This window comes from Euprymna scolopes, chromosome 5 (assembly GCF_053919585.1).
Source record: "Euprymna scolopes isolate OS-2025 chromosome 5, ASM5391958v1, whole genome shotgun sequence".
Lineage (NCBI taxonomy): Eukaryota > Metazoa > Mollusca > Cephalopoda > Sepiida > Sepiolidae > Euprymna > Euprymna scolopes.
The window spans coordinates 25,431,671-25,459,225 of NC_136486.1; the positions used below are offsets into that span (position 1 = coordinate 25,431,671).

General features: G+C 35.7%; 1 protein-coding gene across 4 annotated transcripts in view; it reads right to left on the reverse strand.

The window, feature by feature from the left end:
• Positions 1-27,555, reverse strand: part of LOC145276744 (long-chain fatty acid transport protein 6-like) — a 478,413-nt gene that overhangs the window by 122,967 nt on the left and 327,891 nt on the right. For 2 of the 4 annotated variants that reach the window (XM_080127974.1, XM_080127975.1), the window contains exon 3: positions 20,719-20,892. The gene's annotated coding sequence lies outside the window, so the exon portion shown is untranslated. Of the gene's footprint in view, positions 1-20,718; positions 20,893-27,555 lie in introns of those variants that run through there. The other 2 variants (XM_080127973.1, XM_080127970.1) reach the window with 2 other exon arrangements.

Genomic DNA, 27,555 nt, shown 5'->3' on the forward strand with positions numbered 1-27,555 from the left:
ATTTCACGTTAAAACCTAAAGAATTTTACACACGATGCATTTATAAGCTTGTTGACAGATGGAATCAAAGTTCGTTATTGTTATCAATAACAATAACGAACCTTGATTCCAAAACAAAAAATTTCAAAAACAGTTTTTCATTTTCAAGTTAACAAAAATTTTGCACCAATTTAATAACTAGGGAGGTGCATTCTTATGTTATGCCGGCATTTGGCATTTATAGGTATTTGATTTCTCTTAATTGCTGTGCTAATTAATACTGGCCTAGAGTAACATCCTAACCAATGGAGTCAAAGGTTGACTCTGTAACTGGGTTTGAATCTCTCAACCAGCAGTAATGATCAATTTTTACACTGATCATTGCAAAAGCATAAAATACTAGTGCCTGTAGGTATAAAAATAATTATTCACATTCATATATGTGTGTGTGTGTGTGTGTGTGTGTGTGTGTGTGTGTGTGTGTGTGTGTGTGTGTGTGTGTGTGTGTTAGTTAATTAGTTAGTTAGTTAGTTAGTGATTTTTAAATATTTAATTACAGATTTGATGTTTTTTTAAAAATGTTCAAATGGCGATAATCCCCACCACCACTCTTCGTGTAATGTCCACATATATTTTACAAAACGTGAAAATACACTTGGGAGAGGCGGGGGCGTATTATTATAAGAATAGACTTTTTTAATTATCAAAAAAAAAAAAAAATATATATATATTTTTTTTTTAATTATCAAAAAAAAAAAATATATATATATATTTTCCTTTTTATGATTGAAAATTCTGAAGCCAACATTTGGCTTCTTTTTTTTTTTTTTTTTTTTTTAAACAAAATCGATTTGTATTTTTTCGTAGTTATAGATAGGCTGAAAATGTTATGGGAGACATTTTTATTAATAACGTTGCTCGGGAGGGAATGAGGATCACTACTGTATACTGTTTGTTTGCCCCCCCCCCTCCATGTTGGAAAGTTTATTAAAATGAGATACACGTATTTGAAGTTTTAAGGGGGTTATAGAAATGAGGATACATACAGGATAATGCAAAGAGACTATATGCGAAGCTTTAAAAGGTGTTCAGTCCCCATAGCCGTCTTAGGTTAAAAAGGCACTTAGAGATTTCAGACCACTTCCATTGTCTTCCTCAGTAAGTTTTATACATATGACTTAAATTTAAAAAAAAAATAGGATATATTTGACCTTTTTTAATGAAAATTGATTCAGACAAGGCATGAAGCCACTTGATGGAAGATGCTAACAAAATAGCACTATTTCAAGGTCCCAAAACTAGCCAATAATAAGCGCTAGAGGGATAGATCTCAAACCAAAAAAACAACAATTTTACCCCTTTGTCAGAAACATTGGTCAAGCAATGTGAGGACTAAAGAACAAAATAAAGGAAGTGTGAATTAGTACGAGGCTGCTGAAAAAAAAAAACTCAATGTCCGCTTCTATTCTCACAGTGTTTATGTTTTCATACCCTTCTTGAGCAAGCTGTTAGAGATTCGAGAACACTCCTATTGTTTTCCCGTTAATTTTACATAAGCATAGACTTTTATATTAATGTAGATTCTCTAATTTTTCTTTCTATAGGAAACACACATAATGCAAACACACACACAAATCACACAAGCATTAGCCCCCACACAAACATCACATGCACAAATATTACACATGCACAAATATCACACACACAAACATTACACACACAGATATCACACACATAAACATTACCCCCACAAGCATTGTACACGTACATAAACATCATACACACACAAGTATTGCACACACAAACATTATATACCTAAACATTATACACACACAAACATTATATACATAAACATTATACACACACAAACATTATATAAATAAACATTATACACACACAAACATTATATACATAAACATTATACACACGCAAACATCACCCACACACAAACTGAGTTTTATATATAAGATATAATAATTTTCTTTACGTATTGTGAAATATCTGGAAGTTGACAATTGGAGAAATCATGAAATATATGACGTAATAGAGGACATCGGTTAACGATGTATTCCCACTAGAATGCGATAGATTATAGAAAAAAAAAAAAAAAATCAACAGCATCCGGAAACGTGGGAAAATGATTCGAAGAAGAATGTTCTATCGATTTTGCAAGTTTTCCCCAAGGCAAAATTTTTATTTTCATTACATCTAAAAGCTTTCGAACACAAAGATCCTTGCAAAACAAACAATTGTACTAAAGTTATTTTAGTAGCTCGATGACCGTTCAAAGTTTGTGAGAAATTAGAAAATTTGACCTCTTATATGCTATGAGTTTATAAACCTATTTTCTCTTCATAAAAATGTAGGCTTTGAAAAAGTAAAAAATCAAGGGGCTTATTCAGACGTGCACTTATAATGGAAATTTTAGGTAAAAAAAAATGCAGAAAAGTCTTCATAATGTACGTACCCGTCACGGAAAGAAAATGCCATATTCGAAAAATCATGTAAATGTTTTGTTTTTTTTTACAAAGGAATCACCACTTATCAACGCCCAGAAACCACTCGAGGATTAGGGTTAAAGAGTGTACAGTGCTCAAAAGGACAATATCATAGTAATCGTTAGAAGTGTACATTTGGTAAATTGGATTACTTAAGGGGAACGGCTCATCAAGAACTTGTTTACATTGAACTTGAAGACAACCATATTGTAGTCAGCTGGAAAACAGGTAATCGGAAGAGAGTTCCACAGGCGTGCAGTTCTAAGAAAGAAGCTTTGTTCATGGAATCTATGTTTAGGTGTAGGCACAGATAAAGAGTGGGGAAAATTATTGATAGTGTTTTCAGCTAGATGAGTGCTTCTTGTGAATGTTTGGAGAGGGGGACCATAGATTGGAGCTCAGACGAGCACTTGCCACGAAAATAACGATAAAACACAGACAGGCTCGCAATGTCTCTGCTGTAAGAAAGAGGCTGCAGGGAAGAAAAAAGGGCATCTCCCACTAGGCTACGAAGTCTATTCTGAATTCTGTCGAGGCAGGATAAGGTCTTCCTAACCGCTCATGCCCAGATGTGACAGCAGTACACCATCCTTGGATGTACCTGACTCTTATATAGATAGAGAATTGCATCATAAGGTAGATATCTACTGGATCGATAGAAGGATTTCATCCTTTTTTCCAGCAACCTGGGCAACGGATTTGATGTACGTGTTCCATTTCAGATCAGGAGTAATGGTTAAGCCTAGAAGCATGTCAAAACATGGAGCCTCCCCAACATGAGAGCCATTTATTTCAATTGATGGCAAATGGGGATTAGAGAATTGATCAAGTAATTTTTTATTTATTTAAGAAAATAAATTTTATGACATACGCAATGATAGAGAAACCATCAATAGCTGACATCTCACAAGGGGGACAACTCAGTTCGGCTATTTCTTTTAGTTTAGTCTTTAAGTAAAAATATGTAATCGGTAAAAAGTGTAAAATTTGATTTTCCTCAATGATAAAAAAAACTACCATAAATTTTCATGATTTTTGGAATATAACATCTTCATGGCGTGACAAGTAGGTATACCATAAAAGGTTTTGTTTATTTTTTTCCTAAATAAGTGCAACTCTGAATGAGCACCAAAATCAAATACAAATATAGTCCTTTAATCATAATGAAAGCAATAATTATTAGATCAAACCAGGCAAAACATTAGGCAAAATTCTTTTTCAGTTTCCATTCCCCTGGTTTCCTTCCATGTTTTTTTGTTTATGCAGTGTTGTTCCATTTTAGCTTTTATGATTGATCAAAGTATTACCACCGCCAATGATAATAATTTTGATTTCGTTCATCAACATCTCTCTGGAAAGGGATGGGATTAATTTCCAGAAGGCTTCAAAGGAGCTTCAAAGATCAAGGGGTTTTCTAAGGATAATAGCAGAAGTCTGAAGGCCGCCTAAAACACCGGGGATTTGTAGTTTTTTCAATTGTCCTTCCAGACGACTTGATACTACTCCTAGTGTACCAACTACGACCGGGATTATTTGTGTTTTAACCTCGTGTATATGCCTTATCTCCAAGGCCAATGGAGCATAATTGCTCCACTTCTCGTTCTCTTTCTCTCTCACATTCCTGTCCCAGGGTACTGAAAAGTACTACTACTAACATACTACTAACAATAATAATAATAATAATAATAATAATAATAATAATAATAATAATAATAACAATAATAACAATAATAATAATAATAACAACAAAAATAACAATAATGATAATAACAATAATAATAACAACAATAATAATAATAACAATAATAATAATAACAACAATAATAATAATAATAATACTAATAATAATAATAACAATAACAACAATAATAATAATAACAATAATAATAATAATAATAATAACAATAATAATAATAACAATAACAACAATAATAACAATAATAATAACAATAATAATAACAATAATAATAATAATAACAACAACAATTGGGGAGACTTATTGCCACTGAAATTCCAATTAAGACCAATGGTCGCTGCCAATGAGAAATCAATGGTAAGTGGCTGTTGTGATAATTCAAATTCATCTGCAAGGGTTATCAAAATAGGAAGAAAGTATTGAAAATCTGCAGAGACTTGTTGTCACTCAGACTTCAGAGAATACCACAAGTTGTTCTCAAAGAGAAACCTTTGATAATAGCATGGGTGAGCACACCTAGTGAGTAAATACTACTACTACTAATAATAATAATGGAAGATTAAGAAAGTCAAGATAACACCAATAATAGTAGAAGCACTATGGAAAACATCGAAAAAAGAATGAGACGGATTGGAATGAGGGAAATGGCTGAACTATTAAGGAAAACCCTCGAATGCGGAGACTAACACACATGAGTTACAAACACTAACCCGACGTATAGAAACTACAACAGAAGTAAAACAGAAAGATAAAGGAACATCACATGGAATCAAGAAAACTGAAACCAGATAATTGCAAACTATCTACCCCCCCCCCAAAAAAAAAACATTTGTAATATAGACATCAAATGACACCACATCAAATAGTCATGAAAGGTCAAGAAGGACGGAAAGACCGAGAAGAGAAAGCACTAATCAGACCTCCACTCTATGAGCACAAAGAGTACTAGGACCTTGGGAAGGCTTATTGTCATCGAAATTCAAGTGAAGTTGGTTAAAACGTGGTGTTTTCTATTCCATTAGCTTTTTCCCTAGAACAGCTAGACTCTGGAATTCCCTTTCTGCTACCTGCTTTCCAAACTGTACTGATATGCAGAAGTTTAAATGTAATGTAAACCAATATCTTGTTAATCTTTCGTAGGTGTGGTCCCAATTAGTAGCTCCTTACGCCCAAGTTGCGATATGTCTTGTTTGGAGTGAAGGTGAGTAAAAAAAATAATAATAATATTGTGGGGTTTCCGTTCACGCCGGGTGTCCATACAATGAAAATATGTCACAGACTCCCATAAGGATATTGGAGATACAAACAAAACAACAAAAAAAAAAAACAGATATATTCTGATGCTACATTAACCAGATTTCTTAGATAAATACTTTTAGAGTTTTAACAAAAGGGCTACAATAATATCACAGGGTCTCCATTCATGCAGGACGTTTAGAGAATGCCCAGCAGCAATGAAAGATGCCACTGTGGAATTTCCACAGGTTCTGATAGTTTTAATAACAATAATAAATTTTTGAATGTGAAAACCAACCCACATAAAATATGTCCTTTAACAACTACAAAAATAAAACAAAACAAAAATAAAAAGAAAGAACACCACCACATGAACCGGAGGGAATTGAAACTGCAAAAACTTTCATACTCCTCCCCTCCAACAAAAAAAAAAAAAAAAACAATCTGATAGCAGCATCTTACGCTGATACTACAGATAATGGTAGTGTAGTGAGGGATCAAGGAGGATGGAAAGACCAAAGAGAAAGAGCACTAACGAGACTTCCACTATTGAGATCTTGAAGAGACTTATTGTCATTCAAATTTCAGAGAAGACCAATGCTCGTTATAAGCGAGAAATTGGTGGCAAGTGGTTATTCAGATAACCATTAAAATAATTTTGCATTATCGAAAAAAAGGTGCAGGGTACTGGAAATCCAGAGAGTTCACTCATAGTTCAGGAAATACCATCGGTTATTGTCACTGATACTCATTCGTGTGAAAAATCTTAGCAAGTTTTCTTCTTTTTTTTTTCTAATTGAAATTACTCCAGACAAGTCATGAAGCCACTTAATGTAAGGAGCTAAAAAAAACAACTTTTGCCAACGATAAGTGTTAGATGGATAGATTCCGATCCAGAAAATAGCAATTCTTTCCCCCTTGTCAGAACCACTGCTCATGGAATGTGAGGACTAAAGGACAAACATAAGGGAAGGAGAGTTACGAGATTGCTGAAAGTAAACCAGAGCAGAAATTCTATTGTTTTGTTTTATTTTATTTTTTCTTTCCTTGTGGTAATCTCATTAAAATCACTGCATGAAAGAAAAAAGCTCAGATCCATTTCAACATAAATTAAAAAAAGTGAAAAACAATTTTTTTTTTTTTAATTAAAGAAAAAAATGCTTCATAAATTTTTTTTTTTTTTTTCATTTTTCATTTTCTTCTACTGTTTCTTTCCTTGGCACATTTGTAAAGTGAATCCGAGACTAGCGCCAGCATGACAACTACTGCTCCACTTTTTTTCCGACCTGTCTCAGCAATCGTCCCCATTCTCTACATGCCCCCCCCCACACTTTATGACTGCAACACAGGTTTTTTTTTTGTGGTCATTTGTTGGGAAAGTTCTGTGTAGTTGTGAGTTAGTACTGGCATTTGTCTTGGGGGTCGTATTACTCGGATGCTTCGTCGTGCGATTTGACTCATTGGTTTGTGCCTAATTGGGTCTTAGTTATCCATTTCTATATCTGCGTCAGATGTGTTGTCTGCTATCACTGTCATTATCCGTCTTTTCCACGGTCATCATCTTGTGTATGTCACACGAGAATACGCTGTCCTCCATTCTTGGCCTTTGGGGAGGTGGTTGAGGGAGTGGTGGTAAAGGTGAATAATCTAGCGTATCCATGAAAGATTGGATTTTCCGGAGGAAATGACGATTGTGCAGTGTGATCCTGCTGCTTCCATCCAATTGTATCTAGTATTGTTTATTACCCATGGTCTTGACAACGCTCCCCGTTTTTGTCCATAATCGCGGATATGGTCCCTCCTGATTCTACACCTGGACGAATTCGCTGACTTGAACTGTTGGAGTGGAAAGCTGTGCATGTCATACTGTTCTTTGTTTAGCACATGCCTTTTTGCCATCGCCCTTTCCTGCAATTCTTTGGTTTCTGTCCAACAAACATGAATCCGGTGCTTCTTGCAAAGTATAGGGAGGTAATCCTTTATTGTTCGACCATATAACATCTCAGCTGGTGATAATCCGAGGTCCTGGTGGGGTGTGTTCCTATGTGTCATTATCGCCTGTGCTGGCCGATTGTGGCGTAAGTGGTCGTAGCCATCAATGCAGTCCATGAACATTCTTTTGGCTGTTTTTACAGCCAGTTCGGCTCGGCCATTATTTTGGGAATAATGTACTGATGATATATGTCTCTTTACGCCCTAATCTCCCAGGAACGATTTATACTCCAGTGAGTTGAATGCTGGCACTCCATCGGATGATATCTCCTCTGGTGCATCATATATGTAGAACCAACGCCTTAATGCATCACATACTGCTGCAGCCTTCTCTGATGGCAGCGGGACAACTTAATGCTGCCAGAGTATCTGTCTGCATATACCATGTAACTCTTCCCATGCATATCCAGTAAGTCCATGACTTTTGGAATGGGAATTCTGAGTTTGAGTATGGTATTAGTGGTTCTCTTGGTTGGGACAGGGTGATTGAATTGCATTTTAAATATTGTGCTCCTGTTTGTCGGATACTAGTGTCTAGACCAGGCCAAAATAATTGTTGCATAGGATTAGCCAACATCTCATTCATCTCTTGATGGGTGGATTGCAGTGTCTCTAGTACTTCAACTCTAAGCTGCTTTGGTATCAGAATTTTATCTCCTTTTATGGGTACCCCTCCCAAACAATATAGTTGGTTTGCCATCAGCCAGAATTGCGACTTTTGGTAGCAGTTCGTGTTGTGACTTCGGGAGTCTGTCTCGTATATATATCCCTAATGCTTGGCATTCCTCATCAGTGGCTGCAGCTGCCACGATTCTGTTTTAGGTTATAGCTTGAAATTTGGGTTCATGCACATATGCTGCTGTGATTGATGCTTGCATGGCCTTCTCGATGGTCTTTAATCTGCTATGCCTTGATAGTGCTGGGTATCGAGAAGTGCAGTCCGGTGCGGCATTAAGTTTTCCAGGAACGTGTTTAATCCGGAATCTGTACATTAATGACCATTCTTTGAAAGAAAACAAGTGAGGGTTCTTTATGTTTTCCAGGACCTGATCTGTGAATATTTTTGCCATTGGCTGGTGGTCCACTGTAATCAATAAATTTGGGCATCCCAAAACAAATGTCCTATAAGACTCCAATCCGTATATCAATTCCAGGGTTTCTCTCTCTATGTGGGAGTAGCAAGATTCTGCATTCTTCATAAAATGGGATCTGGCCAAAATCATTTTCCAGTGGTCCTTACCACAGTTAAATCCTAATTCCATTGGGCACTCGTATTGTTTCTGAAACAGAAAATACCTGATGCCAACCTTGCTATAGTTTGTTGAGAGGCAAGTTGCCCTGTTTATCTTGAATGTTTTGATCCTCTCCTCGATTTTCTGAACAATGTTTGTTTTTGACTCTTTGAGAAGCTTGTTTAGGGTAGCATTTCACCCTCACCCTAACCCTCACCCTCACCCTAACATCTCAATAGAATTTGCGGTCCTTTGTGCGCAACAATTCTTGAAAGGGAGACATGATATTAGCCCGTGAAAATGCATATGATAAACCAATCCAAACTATGAGCTGACGCCAGTGATGTTTGTCGGTGTCGGAAGTTGAGAATGGCTTCAGTCATTTTTTTAGTTGGCTTTACGCCTTCAGCAGTTAATAAAAAGCCAGCAAATTGAAACTTATCGGGATTGAAGACGATTCCATTTCTGCCGTAAAGGGTGATATAGTCCACTGTGTGCCAGAAAACAAATTCCATAGTTTTATCCCAGAGAAAGGTGTCATCAATGCAACGAGTCCTTTGGGGTATCTCTACCATAATGTTGTTGAATCAGCAAGTGTACCATCTTCAGAGGCGTGGAAACCTTGGGGTACTCTAAGGTACCGATAACAGCTCCATTCTGTTATGAATGTGGTTGCGTCTTGGGCCATTGGGGAAAGCAGTAAACTGTGATATCCGTTCCATGCATCTAAAACTGTTTTCTTGGTTCACGCAGGCACAACAGACACTTAGTTAAATGGGGATGGAATGTGTTGGGTTTCCCTCATCATTGTGGCATTCAATTTTTGTAGGTCCACCGTCCTTCTTCATGATCCATCCTTCTTTGGTGCAACCACTATCCTCAAACACCAAACCGTAGACGTACCTGTTGGTACTGGCTCGATGATTCTCAATGCAACACCCTTACCTAATTCTTCCTTCACCTTCTTTTTCCAATGATGGGGGACAGGAATAGGTGTGTGCATAGCTCATGGTTTCACTCCTGGCGTGAACGTTATATCCAGTGGTTTCCCGACATCACTTGTAAAGGTTGATGGAGGCAAGTATTGAATGCACTTGATTTAAAGTGCTCCCATAACCATTATTCTAACTGTTCCCTATTATTTTCAATAGGGGTAAACGGGATTCTTGTAAGTTTGTTTGGAACCATTTCTCTTTGGAAATATCCACATGGTACTATCCCGTTATTTGAGGTTGATATGTCAGCTTTCAATATCTGGTGTGGGAAATCATAAGGGATTAACTCTAAGACTTTCAGTGCTGACTTGGATAAATAAAATCCAGACGTGTTCTTTGATATGTTAACAACTTGTCTGGTTTCTGTAAGACCAACTTTAATACATGTAAAAATTATTCCTTTGATGTGTAGTAGGTCGACCATGATTCCACGCATCCTATGGGTAGTTGGTATTAGTGCATCCAGTATTTCAGGGCCACTTGAACATGTCTGAGCACAAGTATCCGCAACGGTGTATTAGACGGCAAGTCCTCTTATCTAAAGCATGCTCAAATTCGGCATGGGACTCTGGTATCAAAGATACTCCAACTTTTATTTAGAACTAGCGGAGGTACCTGGCATTGCCCGGGTGTTTGGAGGTGTGTGTGTGTGTTGGGGGAGGGGTGTGGGGGTAGATAAAAACAACCCTGTTTAAAAAAAAAATGTTGGCCGGGTGTTTGGAGGTGTAAAAGAAAAAAAAAAGTTTTAGTATGAAGGTAGGTTCGAACCCGAAGCCCCTAACCCTAACCCGTGACAAAGGTGGAAATGGAAGGGAAAAAAAACGTGACACATAATCATCTCAGCCAGAGGAAGTGAAAACTGTCTTAATTTAATTTTTATAAAGTGAAATTGAAAGGTGCGAGAAAGTTAAGTCGCGTGATGTTTGACCTTCAAACTAAGTGTTTCCCCGCCCCAAGTTTGCTTTTTTTATACTGAAAAGCGTAACAAAGACGCGGCGATCGAAAAAAATTTCGAAAATAGTACGTAAAAGTCGGGCAAATTAATGATAGACGCCATCCCCGGTCATAGCTGGTAAATATTACTATCTAGGGGGTATATAAAAAGTTTTAAGGAGTGACCCGACCGAACAGCCCGGCGAAAAAAGCCTTTGGCGGACATACAGAAAAAATGCACACACACACACACACACACACACATTTTTGCTTTAATATATATAGACTAGCGGGGGTACCCAGCGTTGCCCGAGTGTTTGTAGGTGTGTGTGGTTGTGAATGAAAAGCTAAGAATAAGCAAAGAAAAAAAAGAAAACATTAAAACGAAGTGGGGGGTACCTGGGGGGGGGGGGGGGGTAATCAAAACATTGAAAAAAAAAACCCAAAAAAACTAACGTAAGGTAAACGAACGATGTTAAATGTAAAAATCGAAAAACCAAAAAAGAAAACAAACGTTAAAACCAAAAAAAAAACATGTGAAAAATGGCTTAAATAAGCCTGTTTCGATATTAAAATTTAAAAAATGGGTGGATACCCGGGTGTTTTTGGGTGTGTGTGGTCGGTCGGGGGTGTTAATGAAAACCTAAGAATAAGCAAAGTAAAAAAAAAAAAAGAAAAACGAACATTACGTGAAAAATGGCTTAAATAACCTTGCTTCAATATTTAAATTTAAAAAATCGAAAAAAAAAAAAAAAAAAAGTCTCACACCACGATCCGAACCCAAAACGGTTAGATAATGAACTAATGCGCTAACTAACTGAGCTAACACGACGTACATGAAATTTAGTCAGTTCTTCAACTATTTAAACTAAATCAGGTCATGACGTCATCTGACGCATGCGTAGAACCAGTTGTTGTCATGAGAGGACGGTTTTTGTTGCCCCCCCCCTCGTAGCAAATTGTCGAGTTCGAGGTGAAAAACAAACGTTTTGGCCAATTTTTCGATATATTTACCGTGCGAAGGATGAGGCTTCAATATGATGACGAGTTTGTGAATTTTCGTTGTGTCTGTCGAAAGTTTTTAGCGGACACACAAACACACATACATACATACATACATACACACATTTTCGCTTTTTATATAGACTAGAGGGAGGTACCCGGCGATGCCCGGGTGTCTTGAGGTAAATCAAAACTCGGGGAGGGGGGGAGGTTAAATAATAAAAAAAAAATGTGTTGGTAGGTGATTGTATGAGGATCGAACCCGTACCCTTGAGTTGGAAATTAATGTGTGAAAAAAAAAAAGTGCTATGTTAACCATTGAGCTACGGCGACATACAACGTTAAGCAGGTTTGAATTTATTTATTTAACTATAAAAACAGGCGTGCGCAATAAAAGTTAACTCTGCTGCTTCCATTTGACCTAATTAAGAAGGTCAAATAGAAGTCACGCAGCGTTTGGGTTTGTTTACCCAAATTTGACTGTTTCTTCTCCCAACAGATGTTGGGGAGGGGAAAGCAGCTCCCAATTGTCCAGACTGAATAGCAACTGTCTGATATACAAGATTGATCAAAGCTGATTGCTTCTGGACGTTTTTCCCAGCGCAATGCCGAGAAGACGTTGTTTGAGTTTAGTTTCACATATTTATGCTAAAAAGCCCAATCAACACGCGAGAAGCCAAAATAGCAATAATTTTGTAAAAGTCGACGTAAATAAATCTAGATGCGACGCGCTTTCTCAAATCGTACAAATTATTATTTAGGACCCATATAAACAGTTGTAAGCGATCGTAACGACCTCGGAACCGTGTGCGAGAAAAGCCTTTTGAAGACATACACGAAATGTCACACACATTTTGCCTTTTATATATATAGATGCCGGTTCAGGAGAGCTTCTTTTTGAATTTACCTCTACTCCCTGCAAGATGTGATATTGCTGCTAATTTCTGTCATTGTTCAAATGCTGGTCTTACTCCTCCTCTGCTGCTAAACATTTTTGGCTGGTGTTGTTTTGAATCACTCATTGACTCTGTTGTCGACCTTTCTGGTTTTCGACACACTATTCATAAGTGCCCAGTAATTTCACAATTATGGCATCTGAATTCCTTTGCTGGACAGTCCTTTTAGCCTGTTGGGGTGTGATGTCCTCCCACACCCTTCACATAGTATACTTCGAGAGGTTCTGAGTTCCTCCCCTCTTGAGTCAGTTTCTTCTTGGACCTCATTGAGCCAAGCACCGAACGTTCATTTAGGCAATTGCAAATGAGGAGTCAACATATCTGTTGTCTCTAGACTAATCAGCCTGTGAAATTTCTGTTCCAAATATTGGCTTCGGCTAACAGCTTGCACTGGTATACTGCATTTGCAAGTCCACCTATGAGTTGGCCAGGCATCATATCCTCCGAATAGCCTATAGTCTTTTGGCAGCTCTTGTTAGGACACTGGACAGTAAAATTGCAAACCCTCGCTTGGGACCGAAGCTTTGCTAAAAAGTGTGTGGGACCCTCACCCTTTTGCTGTCTCGTATTGTGGAATCTATGTCTATGCACCTCTTGATGTAGACCTTTTATCGTAATGAATCTTATATGCTGGAGGAGCTGTTCTTCTATGGCTATATCCCATTGGCTATACTAGTTCGAACAAAAGTCTGTCTACCTCGTTCAGACAAGCCATTTTTAACTCATTGCGTATTTCCACGGGATCGATTAAACCGCACATTTATGTGTACCGTGTCTATCTGTTGGTATAACTATCCTCAATCACAGTTCTGTTTATTTTTTTAGTGTGGGGCCGGTTTTACACATTTTCTCTGCCAGCGTTGTTTTCTTTCTGTAAATTTATCAACTGCTGAACTAGTTGCAAATAATGTTCATCATCGCCTTGTCCTGATGCCATTACTATTCAAATTTCAGGTAGAAAATAATCCTGCAAAAATAAATCCTGTAGAAATAAATCCTGGTTGTAGCGCCATGTACAGTGAACTAGCACTGAATTTATAACACTGCATGATAACCGATGTTCCACTTTTTTCCAACCTGTCTCATTAGCATCCCCATTCTCTAGAACATTGGTATAATTTTTAATTAAAAAAATTCTTTGAAGTTTAAAATGTTTTTATTACCAATAATGATTTGCCATAATACAGCTAGCATTTGTAAGTATCTAAGGCCTTCAAAATAGTCTTGTATAGAAACAAGGTTGATCACGTGACTAACTTCCGTTAAAATATAATCAAGAACAAATCAGAAATTCCCTCTGAGTTTTCAAAAGAACTTAATTAAGCAAACTTAATGCTAGCAAATCCCTTTTCACCTTGAGGTCAGCCAAATAACATCTGTCATTTCTTGGCACATACCTAATTTCCACCATTTTGTTTGAAAAGTCAATGTTAAATAGGAGATTAATATAGTTTGCTTGAAGTATTGTTTAATGCGCATAACAAAAAAAAAGTTAAACAACAGTACTTACTTGTCATGTTAAAAATAGTAATATATATATATATATATATATTGTAGAGGACTAGGATATATAAATCCTAATCCCGTTACAAAAGAAAATAATGAAACGAATGGAATTGAAGGAAACAAAGACTCAATTGATGGATAAGATAAACGTGTCGTTTATTTACTGTTGAAAGAATGAATGTTTTAGATATAACACGTGTTCATGTCCGCGTTCGGGTGTAACCATCATTTGTTGTGGGACTGGTGGTGTAGAAAGAAAAAGGAAATGTGTGTTCATCTCAAGTTCAGGTCACTATCGTTTGTTCGCACGTGGGAAGAGAAGTGAGTAACGTAGTGAAAAATGGGAATGATAGTACAGTGTGTAGACAAAGAAAAGGATAAAGACGGGCATCAGTTAAACTGTGCGCCATAGAAGTCAGCTACGCGGTGGTGTTCTCTGGGACAAGTTGTATGTATATAGAGAGAAAGAGTGAGAATGTCAAGCCAGTTCATGGAGAGAGAAAGCGTATAAAGTGTACGTACGGTCTGTTAGCTTTTTGTCCCACATAGTAGTAAGTGGCGTGAGGTATGCATTTGCATGCCAAAAAGGCACGCTGTCGGTCCATAGACCGTCCAGCTAGGAGGCTGGTCTGAAAAGGAAGAAGCCGCTTATTGCTCTTTCTTTTATACTCGTTTCCGGTGGTCTTTTGCGCATGTGTGGATTTCCTTTGAAAGGGGAAGTGACGTCGTCCATCTGTGCATGTATGTGCGTACGTTAGCGTGTGTGTGTATGTATGCGAATGTGAATATATGTACGTGTGCGGACGTGGGCGCGTATGTTTGTGTGCGCGTATGTATATAGCAAGTAATATAGCTTGAAATATGCGTGAGACTAGAAAAGGCTCGTGCAATATATATATAAAAATTCATTGAATAGAAAATTATTTCTAGTTAAAAGTAATTTTCACGAAAAATTGGGGGAAATTACATTTCCCTAAATGTAAACACCTTGAAGACTGCAAATACAAAAGAATGCTTATCACTCTTTTCACCATTTTAATAGCTTCCGACATTTGTCCCCTATAGCAATAGACTTCTTTTTTTTTTTTTTAAATAGCAGTTATTCTATTTGATGAATTTTTGTCATTTTTGGATCTATCATGTTAAAAAACTACTTACACCTGAGAGTATCTGCACCTCTACAAGGCCACCATTCACCCATGTATGGAGTATTGTTGCCACATCTGGGCTGGTGCATCTACCACTAGTCTCTCCTTCTTGGATAGGGTCCAAAAAAGGGTCTCCAATCTAATACGTAGTTCCCACTTTGTCAACTAAGCTCCAACCCCTGTCCCATCATCGCAATATTGCATCCCTGTACCTATTTTACAAGTATTTTAATGGAATGAGCTCTGATGAACTCATTGCACTTATCCCCCCTTGACGTATATATCCCCAACAAACCCGCATATGAACAAAATCACACCCCTTCAGTGTTGAGGTCCTTAAATGTCAGAAGGTTTCTTCTCTAGAATGGCTAGACTTTGGAATTTCCTTCCTGCTACCTGATTTCCTAACTGTACTGATTTGCAGAAGTTCAGATGCAATGTAAACCAACATCTTAATCTTTCTTAAGCATGGTCCGAATTAGTAGCCCTTCACGTTCAATATGCCTTTTTTGGGGTGAAGATAAGTAAAAAAAAAATATTACTATTTCGACATGACAAGTAAGTACTGTTGTTTTTGCTTAAAAAATCGATCTGTCCATTGTCTATTGCAAAATGGGAAAATTCCACAGGAATTGGAAATTGATTTAATTGTTTAAAATTTATAAATTATTTAAACTTAGTAATATAGAGCTTGTGTATATAGTCAATATAATTTATTTTATTTTTAATATTCAATCTTGTTTATTCTTTTGTATTTATCAATGTTTTTTGTTTATTTAGTTATATTTATCAATATTATTTATTTATTGTATTCATCAATACTTTTTATTTATTGTATTTATCAATACTATTTATTAATTTGTATTTATCAATACTATTTATTAATTTGTATTTATCAATACTATTTATTAATTTGTATTTATCAATATTATTTATTTATTTATACACTCCGGTCCACAGCTCACATGTCGCCAGATCAGAAGCACGGGCGTGTGGTTATGAAATCCTTCCCCATCCTCCCTACTCTTCTGACCTTGCACCCTCTGACTTTCACCTCTTCCCAGCCATGAAGTTGTTTTTGAAAGAAAAGCGTTTCCCAGATGATGCAGCTTTGATTTCTGAAGTCACATCATGGTTGGAGGACTAACCTGGGGTGTTCTACAAAAACGGTCACCAGAGCTGCATCAAACCATGGGAGAAATGCATAACTCTGAGTAGTTCCTATGTAGAGAAAGACTAATAACTGTGCCAAGTTTCGTTGCTCTACTGCTATGGGAAGTGGGTCAGGGGCATTACTTATTGCATGCCCCTAGTATGTCTGGATAATTGTTTTGCACAACGGCTTATCACAAATTATAGTTTAATGATGGCTTATCACAAATAATGACTTAATGATTGCTTATCACAAATTATAGTGTAATGATTACTTATCAAAATTAATGTCTTTATGATTAGTTATAACAAATAATAGTTTAATAATTGCTTATCGTAAATAATGGGATAATGATTGCCTGTCAAAAATAATGGGGTAAAAATTGCTTATTACTAATAATGATTTAATGATTGCTTTTCACAATTTAATGGTTTTATGATCACTTATCATAAACATTAGTTCAATGATTGTTTATCAAAAACAATGGTTTAATAATTGCTCATTACATACAATATTTTGATAATTGCTAATTAAAAAATTTAATGATTGCTTATAACAAACAATGGTTTAATGATTGCTTATAACAAATAATTACATAATTGCTTATCACAAATAATTGTTTAATGATTGCTTATCACAAATAATGATTTAATGATGGCTAGTCATAAATAATGGTTAAATGATTGTTTATCATAAATAATGATTTGATGATTGCTTCTGATAAACAATGGGTTATGATTGTTTGTTGCAAATAATGATATAATGATTGGTTATCACAAATAATAGTTTAATGATTGGTTATCACAAATAATAGTTTAATGATTGGTTATCGCAAATAATAGTTTAATGATTGGTTATTACAAATAATAGTTTAATGATTGGTTATCGCAAATAGTATTTTAATGATTGGTTATCACAAATATTTTATGATTGGTTATCAAAATTAATGGCTTATTAATTGCTTATGACAAATAATGGTTTAATGATTGTTTATCACAATAATATTTTAATATTTACTTATCACAAACAATGGTTTAATGATTGTTTATTACAAATAATGATTTAATGATGGCTAGTCATAAATCATGGTTAAATGATTGTTTATCATAAATAATGATTTGATGATTGCTTCTGACAAACAATGGGTTATGATTGTTTGTTGCAAATAATGATATAATGATTGGTTATCACAAATAATAGTTTAATGATTGGTTATCACAAATAATAGTTTAATGATTGGTTATCACAAATAATAGTTTAATGATTGGTTATCACAAATAATAGTTTAATGATTGGTTATCGCAAATAGTATTTTAATGATTGGTTATTACAAATAATAGTTTAATGATTGGTTATCACAAATAATAGTTTAATGATTGGTTATTACAAATAATAGTTTAATGATTGGTTATCACAAATAATAGTTTAATGATTGGTTATCGCAAATAATAGTTTAATGATTGGTTATTACAAATAATAGTTTAATGATTGGTTATCGCAAATAGTATTTTAATGATTGGTTATCACAAATATTTTATGATTGGTTATCAAAATTAATGGCTTATTAATTGCTTATGACAAATAATGGTTTAATGATTGTTTATCACAATAATATTTTAATATTTACTTATCGCAAACAATGGTTTAATGATTGCTTATTACAAATAATGGTTTAATGATTGCTTTTCACGAATAATACTTTTATGATTACTTATAAAAAATGGTTTAATAGTTGCTCATCATAAAAAAATGATTAAATGATTGCTTATCATAAATAATGGTTTAACGATTGCTTATCACAAACATTAATTTAACGATTGCTTATCACAAACATTAATTTAACGATTGCTTATCACAAACATTAATTTAATGATTGATTATCACAAACAATGATTTAATGATTGATTATCATAAACAATGGTTTAATGATCACGTATCATAAACATTTGTTTAATGATTGCTTTTCTTAAATAATAGATTTATAATTGCTTGTCACTTTCAGACATGGTAAAAGGATCGTATCACTCTTGGGATATGTACTCAACTGGCCAACTAGTAGATGGTCTGTAAAAAAAAAGAAAAAAAAAGAATTCCGGTTTTCATCAAACAGAAATGGAATCATGTCATCTTTGCTAGAGCGACAATTTTATTGTTCCACTCTATATATATGAAGTGATGCGCTTTGTGTAAACAAATTGAGCTTAGGTACTTTGGACAATGTCAAAACATTGTTAATTCACTGCCCACATAGCACAATGGTTAGAAACTCCAATTGTCATTTGGGCGATCGGGTTTCGATCCTGGCTTGAGGTAATTGCTTGTCTAGCTGCACTGATGAGCTGTGAAACAGCGAAACAGTACTGTATGTGAATGACTCTCTCTCTCTCTCATATATATATATATATATATATATATATATATATATATATATATATATGCATATATATATATATATATCCTGAAGAAAGAATTTTCGATGATCTTTTTAATATATAACATGATCAGATAAGCATTTTGAGATTGCTATGAACAACTGTATCGATACACACGTGTCAATCGATAAGTCGAATCCTAAACAAAACTGCAGATAACATGACTCGTGTTATAAAGCAAATCACATACAAATCGATGTACAATAAAATATGGCAATTATCACACAATCATAATATTAACGGCAAGACATATAAATCTGGGCATGAAATAACGCTCCTATCGCTCTTTGGATTTGCACCCCAATATGCCAACTATTAGATAGTCTGCAATAAAAAAAATCGGTTTTCATCAAACGGAAATGGAATCATGTCATCTTTTATAGGGCAACAATTTTATCATTATACCTTGTATTTGAAAATTATTAAAGAAATACGTTTTATTAGTTACTCATTAGGAGTTTTCACACAGATCACCATCGGCGATTGTTCATTGACAGTAATCTGGATGGAATCTGAATGAAAATAAGTTCCTCCTTTCCAATACTCGCTGCCTCTTTCGATAACTTTTTCAAATAATTTTTCTTTATCGCAACAGCCATTTACCATTAATTTATGGCACAACGGCTATTGGTCATCTGAGATTTAGATAGCAACAAGCCTCCCCAGAGTCCCAGTTCTATCTGCACTCTTCTAGTGAAGGTCTGGTTAGTGCTCTCTCCTCAGTCTTTCCGTCCTCTTTGACACTTTGTAATTATTTGTATGGTATGTCAAAAGTTGTATCATCAAAGCGTGTGTGTGTGTGTGTGTGTGTGTGTGTGTGTGTGTGTGTGTGTGTGTGTGTTTTCTTTTTATAAGAAGGGGACGGTGATTATTATTGTTGTAGTGTGCCCACCTTACGGATAATAATGAACTCTTCCACATAATATAAGGACAGGGAGAATATATCTCTGTGCGCTAGCACACCAGTTATGCACACATATTATTTGGATTCATCGGACTACTGTTTTCATCTTGAGTGTCATTTTTCACAACGTTTCGGTTGATGTAACTTCTGACCTTCTTCAGGTGTATCTTGTCGAACTCGAGAATGTTTCTATTAAACTCAGAAATTTGGACAGAATTTCGAATGAAATCCTTTATTTAGTTCACGGAGGTAGCATGCTCTTGAAAGGTGTGGTTGGGATTGCGCAACCCTTGCCTCACAATTACATGCGCAATTGCCCCTACAGGGGGTATCCTTTGTCTTTCTGAACAGAGGCATCACATTGTATACTCAAGTAAAACTTTGGAAAACCTTTGCACTAATTTGGTTCCTGGAATATCATAAGAATAAATCATGCTGACTCTGATGATGTATTTTAGTGTATCTCATGTAGTTTCTGACATTTAGCCAAACGCGCGCACACACACACAAAATTACTGCTTTTTCTTGTATAATTGTATACGCAAGTAAAATTTTGGAAACTCTGATGTATTGCTTTTAAGTGTATCTCATGTAGTTTCTGACTCTTAGTCAAACACACATTCAAAATTACTGCTTTTTTTTTATATAATTGTATACTCGAGTCAAACTTTAGAATATCTGTTGTACTTGCAGTCTCGTAAGAATCCGAAAGACATAAAAGAAAATATATTGAACAGAAAAGCAAATACAACAAAGAGTTTGGTTATACATCAGTGACTTATGTGCTAAGATATTTATTAATAAATATTTAAGTACACAAGCCATGCATGAGTTTTGTACCATGGCAGTCGGACTGACGTATAACTACTACTCTTTATTTACTGTATTTGCTTTTATGTTCAATATATTATGTTGCCACTAATTACCGAGTTGTGTCTTTGATACAGACCATTACGGAATCATCACAATTATTATTAGTGAAATTCCTAAAAAAGATCAAAGACATTGTTTTAATGGAGGGAAAGGAGTAAAGACACAAAAAAAGATCAAACTTACAACGTACATCCGCTGAGTTTCATACAGATCAGAATTTGCTTTAATATTTTTTTTTCCAGTCACGCTCTAAGTAAGTCGACGATGAGTTGCGTAATCCATGGCGTTCTATTCATCTGACATCATTTTAGATCCTCCATCATTTATTGGTAAATGATCCGGTACCATTGGAAGAAACTGAAATGAAAACGAGACATTTTTGATATTGTTTGAAAAAACAAAATGTAAAATCGAATTTCTGGCGCAATTTTTTTTTTTTTTTTAATTTAAATTTAAGCAGTTATTCTAGCAAATTACTGTACAAATTTAATAAACAAAAATATCGTAAAAATTGAATTTAACTTCAAAATACTATGAAAAACAAATAGCTTTTTAAATTTAGTAATCAAATAAAAAATTGAATTTTTACTTGATTAAACAATTCGAAATAAGAAAAATGATTTTTGTTTCAATTTAATTATTTTTATCGTGCAATAATTTGTATCCGTTTTTAATATGTTAAACTTAATGAATGACCGCTTTGGTAAAAATAAAAATTGATAAATCCACTGATGCTGCAGCACTGCTACGAATTTGGAATAGGGGCATGTGAGCAAGAAAAAAACGACAAAAAGTACATGAGAACCGGCTCTTCATTGCTATTAGATGGCAGAAGAAAAGTAGTAGTAGTAGTAGTAGTAGTAGTAGTAATTATTTTTACAATAATTTTTTTTAAATTTCTTTTAATTGTTAAACAATGTAAATAAATAACAAAGTGGTTGAAATTTATATGTGTAATAAGTTAGACAAATACTTCAATACTATTTTCTCATGGAAATAGCTCCAGACAAAACATGAAGCAACATGATGTAAGGCGCTAGAAAAAATGAAAGATGATTATCATAAAGACAGGCGATGCCTATTAGCATTAAACTTTAAAAGACAAAGGCTACAGATAGGAGGAAAGCAGTCATCAGGAAGAGAGCTCCACAAATCTGCAATTCTGAAATGGACAACTGTATTTGATAGTCGAAACCGGCAGTTGAGCTGAAGTTTGGAGCAGAGTCAAGCGCAGCTGAAGAGTCGCCACGCCCCTCTCTTCTCGCAGCATTTCACCGTGATACCGAGAGAAATCAACCTATTTGACTCAGCGGAGTCTGTCAAAATCAACATTGAACTTCGGACAATTGTATAAAAGTATATATTTGTATATCTTATCTTGAATTTAATCAGTATAATAGAGCACCGAGTTGTTTCTTTTTTTTTTTTGTATGCATGAAATTGCTTTCCTTCTGGCACGACAGATCAACGAAATGTTAATATATCAACCTGATTGTGAAATTAAGACAGCTTGCTGACCTACGAAGGACGGATCACAACATTGAGGTATCAAAACTGCGAATTGATAAAAACCACAACTTATTTTATGACTGGGCAACGCCAGGCGACCTTATTTCAACAAGGTGTATCTGAAGAATGTGGGAGATTCCATCAACAAAGATATGAAAATAACATCCAAGATGAGAACGATATTCTAAATAATCCAATTAAAACAATATTTAAATTCCATCCAGAAAATTCGATTGTGCAAATGTGATATCGTTCTCATGTATGGCCAACTTAAATATTAATCTATATATCTATAAAAGTGACAAGAAATATTTTTCATAAAATAAAAAAGTTTTCAGCTCGTTAGTAATTAGATGAAATACTTTAAATAAAATTAAAAAAATAGTTTTCATCTCATTCAATAGTAAAAATAATGTTTTCCCAATCGGTTTACAAAAACATTTTTGTTTTTCGTTACTTCTTCTATTTTTTTTTTTTTTTTTTTTTTTGAGGCGGTATTCAATTATAGAACGTATATGGATTTTAACAAGTGCTTCTGCAATTTAATTTACCGTTTTTCCGTAAGTAACGCGCCGACATCGTTATTTTCATGGCAAGTTTTTGACCAATCTATGGTCCCCCCGTCACAAAAAACACTAGTCTAGCCAAAATCACTATCAATAAATTCCCCCACTCTCTATTGGTATGTAAACCTAAACATGGATTCCATTTACAAAGCTTCTTTTCTAGAACTGCCCATCTGTGGAACTCTGTTCCGGTAGTCTGCTTTCCCACTGAGTACAATATTGTCTTCAAGTCCAATGTAAACAAGTTCTTATTGGTCTGTCCTCGTAAATATTCTGATAATACCAAATTTCCACCACAAACGATTACTACACTACTATCTCAATGACTGGAATACACACATTAACCCTTATCTTTGAGTGGCCTCCAGAGCGTGATATGTGGTAACCCCTTTGTTAAAAAAGAAAAACAGGAAAATAAATCTTCAGAAAACAGAGATTGATGTGAAGCTGTGGAAATATCATAAGCGAAAAGTTGGTTCTTGTTCCACGGTATATCTTATCTTTATTTTTCTGAATTTTTTAAAATGATTATTTGGATTATACGAACTACTGTCCTCATCTTGAGTGTTAGTTTCACGGCATTTCAATTAATGTAACATCCAATCTTCTTTAGGTGCATCTTGTTGAACTTAAGGAATCTGTAGAGATATACCAGTTTAAAAACTAGTCTACCAAATAACTTTATGCAAAGCAAACACACAGACGCAAATTGTAAAAGGGAAAGAATGTACAATTATCACCCCTGTTGCATGTTTCAGCCGATAGATGGTGATGCCAATTTTCTCTCTTTTTCTTCTTCCGTTTCTTTTTCCTTCCTCTTTTTTCTGTGACACAGACAAGAGCAGATGTGGCACTCACACAATCCAAGTGTGTTTTACACATACAAACCACTGTTGTATTTAAACTAACTTTTGCATACATTCCAGCTTTATCGAGGTAAGCCCGAACATCGTAAATTATGAACAAACAAGCTCTACAATCATGAATTAGCTCGGTAACAATATTAAACAAAATACTTAATCTCAGTTAACACCTGATTGGCAAAGATCAACAACACGTACATATGCATGCATGCACACATATCGCATGCATCTTTTATCAAAAGCTTTTGTCTGTAAAAAATGTATAAATATTCTTTCTTGTTTAAATAAAGTCTATGGTTTTATATATACTGCACACACACACACAGGATGACTTCCCCCCCCCCCAAAAAAACGGGACTCAACTCTAATTAGGCCCCGTTTCTTAGTGTTTTGTACGAATAAAATGAAATTTTGGTCATAACTAGTTTATTATATTCAAAACATCACATCAAAACACAAGGGTCTTTGGCATTTTTTTCTCCATTCTACAGCATATGTTCTAGGGGTCACCCTGTGTGTGTGTATATATATATATATATATATATACTTGGTATCGATTTTCATTAATTTATGTTATTGAACGCACAATCATACCGCAACAAATCTGTACAGAATTTCAAACAGAACTTTTTATTTAATCAATGAGGGTAGCATGCTTCGCTCCGTCAGCCATGACCAGGTAGAAGTTTTAAGTAATTTGCAATTGTATTCTTAATGATGCACACACTGCAAATTGAACCTTCAACCCCCAGAAAATGTCACTTAAAACTGATCCATTACACTAAGTGATTGATATTACTTATCTTTTGTTCATAACTGTGTATTTTTTTTTTTTTTTACATCGGCGTCACCACTTATCAAGGCCGAGAGGCCACTCAAGGATAAGGGTTAAAGAGTGTACAGTAGTCAAAAGGACAATATAGTAATCGATAGTAATGGAAGTTCGGTAAATTTGTTAACTTAAGTGGAACGGCTCATCAGAAACTTGTTCACGTTGGACTTGAAGACAACCATATTATAGACAGCTGGAAAGCAGGAAAACGGAAGACAATTCCACAGGCGTGCAGTTCTAAGAAAGAAGCTTTGATCATGGAATCTATGTTTAGGTTTAGGCACAGATTTGAACTGTGTACGGAATTTCAAACAGAACTCTTTATATAATCAACAGGGATAGAATGCTCTCGTTCCCTGTCATGTCTGGGTAGAAGCCTTAAGTAATTTACAATTGTATTCTTAGTAATGGCCGCACTGAGGATTGAACCTTCAACCTCCACAAAAATGTCACTGAATTTATCAAGTACTACGCCTGAGAGAATCTTGTACCTCTACAAGGTCACCATTTGCTCCCTAGGTGTAAGAAAACCTTCTACTCCAATAACTTCTTCCCCAGAACTGCTAGACTTTTGAACTCCCTTCCGGGATTCTGCTTTCCCAACTGTACTGACATGCAGAAGTTGTAATGTGAACAGACATCTGGCTACTCATCTCCCTTCATAATACCCCTGCAACTTATGTCCTTGATAGTAGCCCCCTACTTCAAAGTGGCACTGTGTCTTGTTTGGGGTGAAAATTGAATAAGAAAAAATAAATGTATTGAGTATTGTTGCTACATTTGGGTTGGTGCATCTGCTATTAGTCTCTCACACTTACACAGGGTTGAAAAGAGAGTTGCCAACCTAATAGGTCCTGTACTGTCAGCTAGGCTTCAATTCCTGTCCCATCGATGAAAATTTGTTTAAAATAAAGTGTGACAGAGACTTCTTGAATCAGTCCTTATTGCAAATTCAAGCACAATTAAATAACGTGGAGGTTTCTATAATGTATCGCCATTAATAAGTAAACTTCTATTAAAAGAACATAATTCAATTTTAGACACAGGCTAACTCTCTTACACTAGAAAACACCACCTATAATAATTAACACATCAATCAATCAGTCAATAAATTACATGACAAAAATATTTCATTTCAGTTACTCATCCACATTTAAATTACAACAGATATATTTATTCCAAAAAGAATATGAATTGTATCAGATCTTTTTAAACGAGCCTATCCTTGTTTTATCGTTATTTCCATGGCAGGTGCTCGTCTAAACTCCAATCTCTGGTCCCCCCTCGCCAATCTTTCACGAAAAACACCCGTCTAGCTGAATCCACTGTGAAAAATTTCCCCCACTCTATATCTGTGCCTAAATCAAAACGCGGATTCCATCAAGACCGTCTTAAAAGACAATATAACGAAGGCCACGATTCCATGAACAAAGCTTCTTTCTTAGAACTGCACACCTGTGGAACTCTGTTCCGTCTGCCTGCTTCCCACCGGACTACAACTTGGATGTCTTCAAGTCCAATGTTAACAAATTCCTAATAAACCACTCTATTTTGTGAGAATATTATTTCCATTACACACACACACACACACACACACACATACTAGCATTTCAGCCCGGCGTTGCCCGGGTGTTTGGATGTGTATGTTGAGCAAAAAAAAAAAAAAAAAGTGGTAGTAGATAGGCAGGCTCGAACCTGTACCGCAAAGGAGGAAAAGAACGGGGAAAAAACCTGCCATCTATGCTGTTACGACCACCGCCAAACCGGAAGTGACATTTTTTTAAATTAAGGCTAGACAATCGAAAGGAGAGGATGAATATTGGCGAAAAAGTGCCCCCCCCCCGCCCCAATTTTTCGATATTTGAAAGCTCGAACTTCAAAACAATACTGATCTTGAGAAAATCTGTTGCCTCTGTCGAAAGTGTTGGGCAGACATGCAAGCATACAAACATACATTTATATATTGGTAACTAAAAATTTTCAACCCACACCGATGAAAAACCTTGCTCTATCTCTGAATACCCTTTATGTAAAATTTCAAATGTTTGGACCAGAAATTGTCTGAGTAATTTGGTAGAGACCGCAGAGGTCAAATTTTTTAAAACTTTGACCTCTATTAAAATTTATTGTTTTGGGCTCAAATCAAGTTATTAAGTTAGATCCATGTGCAAGGAACCTATATCTAAAATTTCAAGTGTTTAGACCCAAAATTGTCGGAGGAGTTTGGTAGAGTTCTCAAAGGTCAAATCGTTGAACTTTGACCCCTTAACAGCCAAATTTCTGGCCGAAAACCGATCACATCGATTTACCATAATCTCAGTACCCTGTATATCAAATTTCGAATCTGTAGACTGAAAATTGACAGAGTTATTGCGTAGGGAAATGTACACAGACAGACAGACAGACAGACACATACACACACACAGACGTGTTCACTTTTATAGATATATAGATAGATATATCTTCAGCCTCCATCACTGCCTCGAGACGAGTCCGGAAGTGGGAGTATACCTTTTCCATAAACGCTGGCAGAAACTCGGCAGATGGCAGCAAATTAGGCTGGCTTTGGTGTTGTGGGAAGTCATGTTGGTGATGTTCTCGACGTATGACCAAACGGTGTATTCCACCGGGTCCAGGTTGGGAAGGAGGGAGGCCAGTGAGAGAAGGGTACAAATTTGTAGCACCCCTGAAGCCAAGCCTGGATCTCTTTGGACTTGAAGGCAAGCACCGAGTCCTGTTTGGACTTGAAGGCAAGCACCGAGTCCTGTTGCCACACCCAGGATCTGTTAGCGGCCACCTGATTGCACCAGGGAATCACCACACTCTTCAGCACATTCAGGTACACTTTGGTGTTGACTTTCAAGCCGACTTCGAAGATGTTAGGTGGCATGATGTTGCCCTCACTTGAAACCACACCAAAAACCATAACCGTGGCCGGATACTTTGTTTTCATCACCCTGGGCACATCCATGTTATTTGTGGCAATCCAGCGATGCATTTCGAGGGTGCTGGCAATGGTCCTATTGTCATAACTTGGTAGAGAACATGAGTTGTACAGCGGCGCATCTCCAATCTTGCTTGTTGAACATTGTGTCACTAGGCTCTTATCGATCTTGGGATTTGTGCACAATTTGATGGTTTACAACAAATAAAGAAAACCGCTTTTCATCAAATAGAAATGAAATCATGCCGTCTTTTCTTTGACAACAATTTTATTGTTCCACTTTGTATATATATATATATATATATA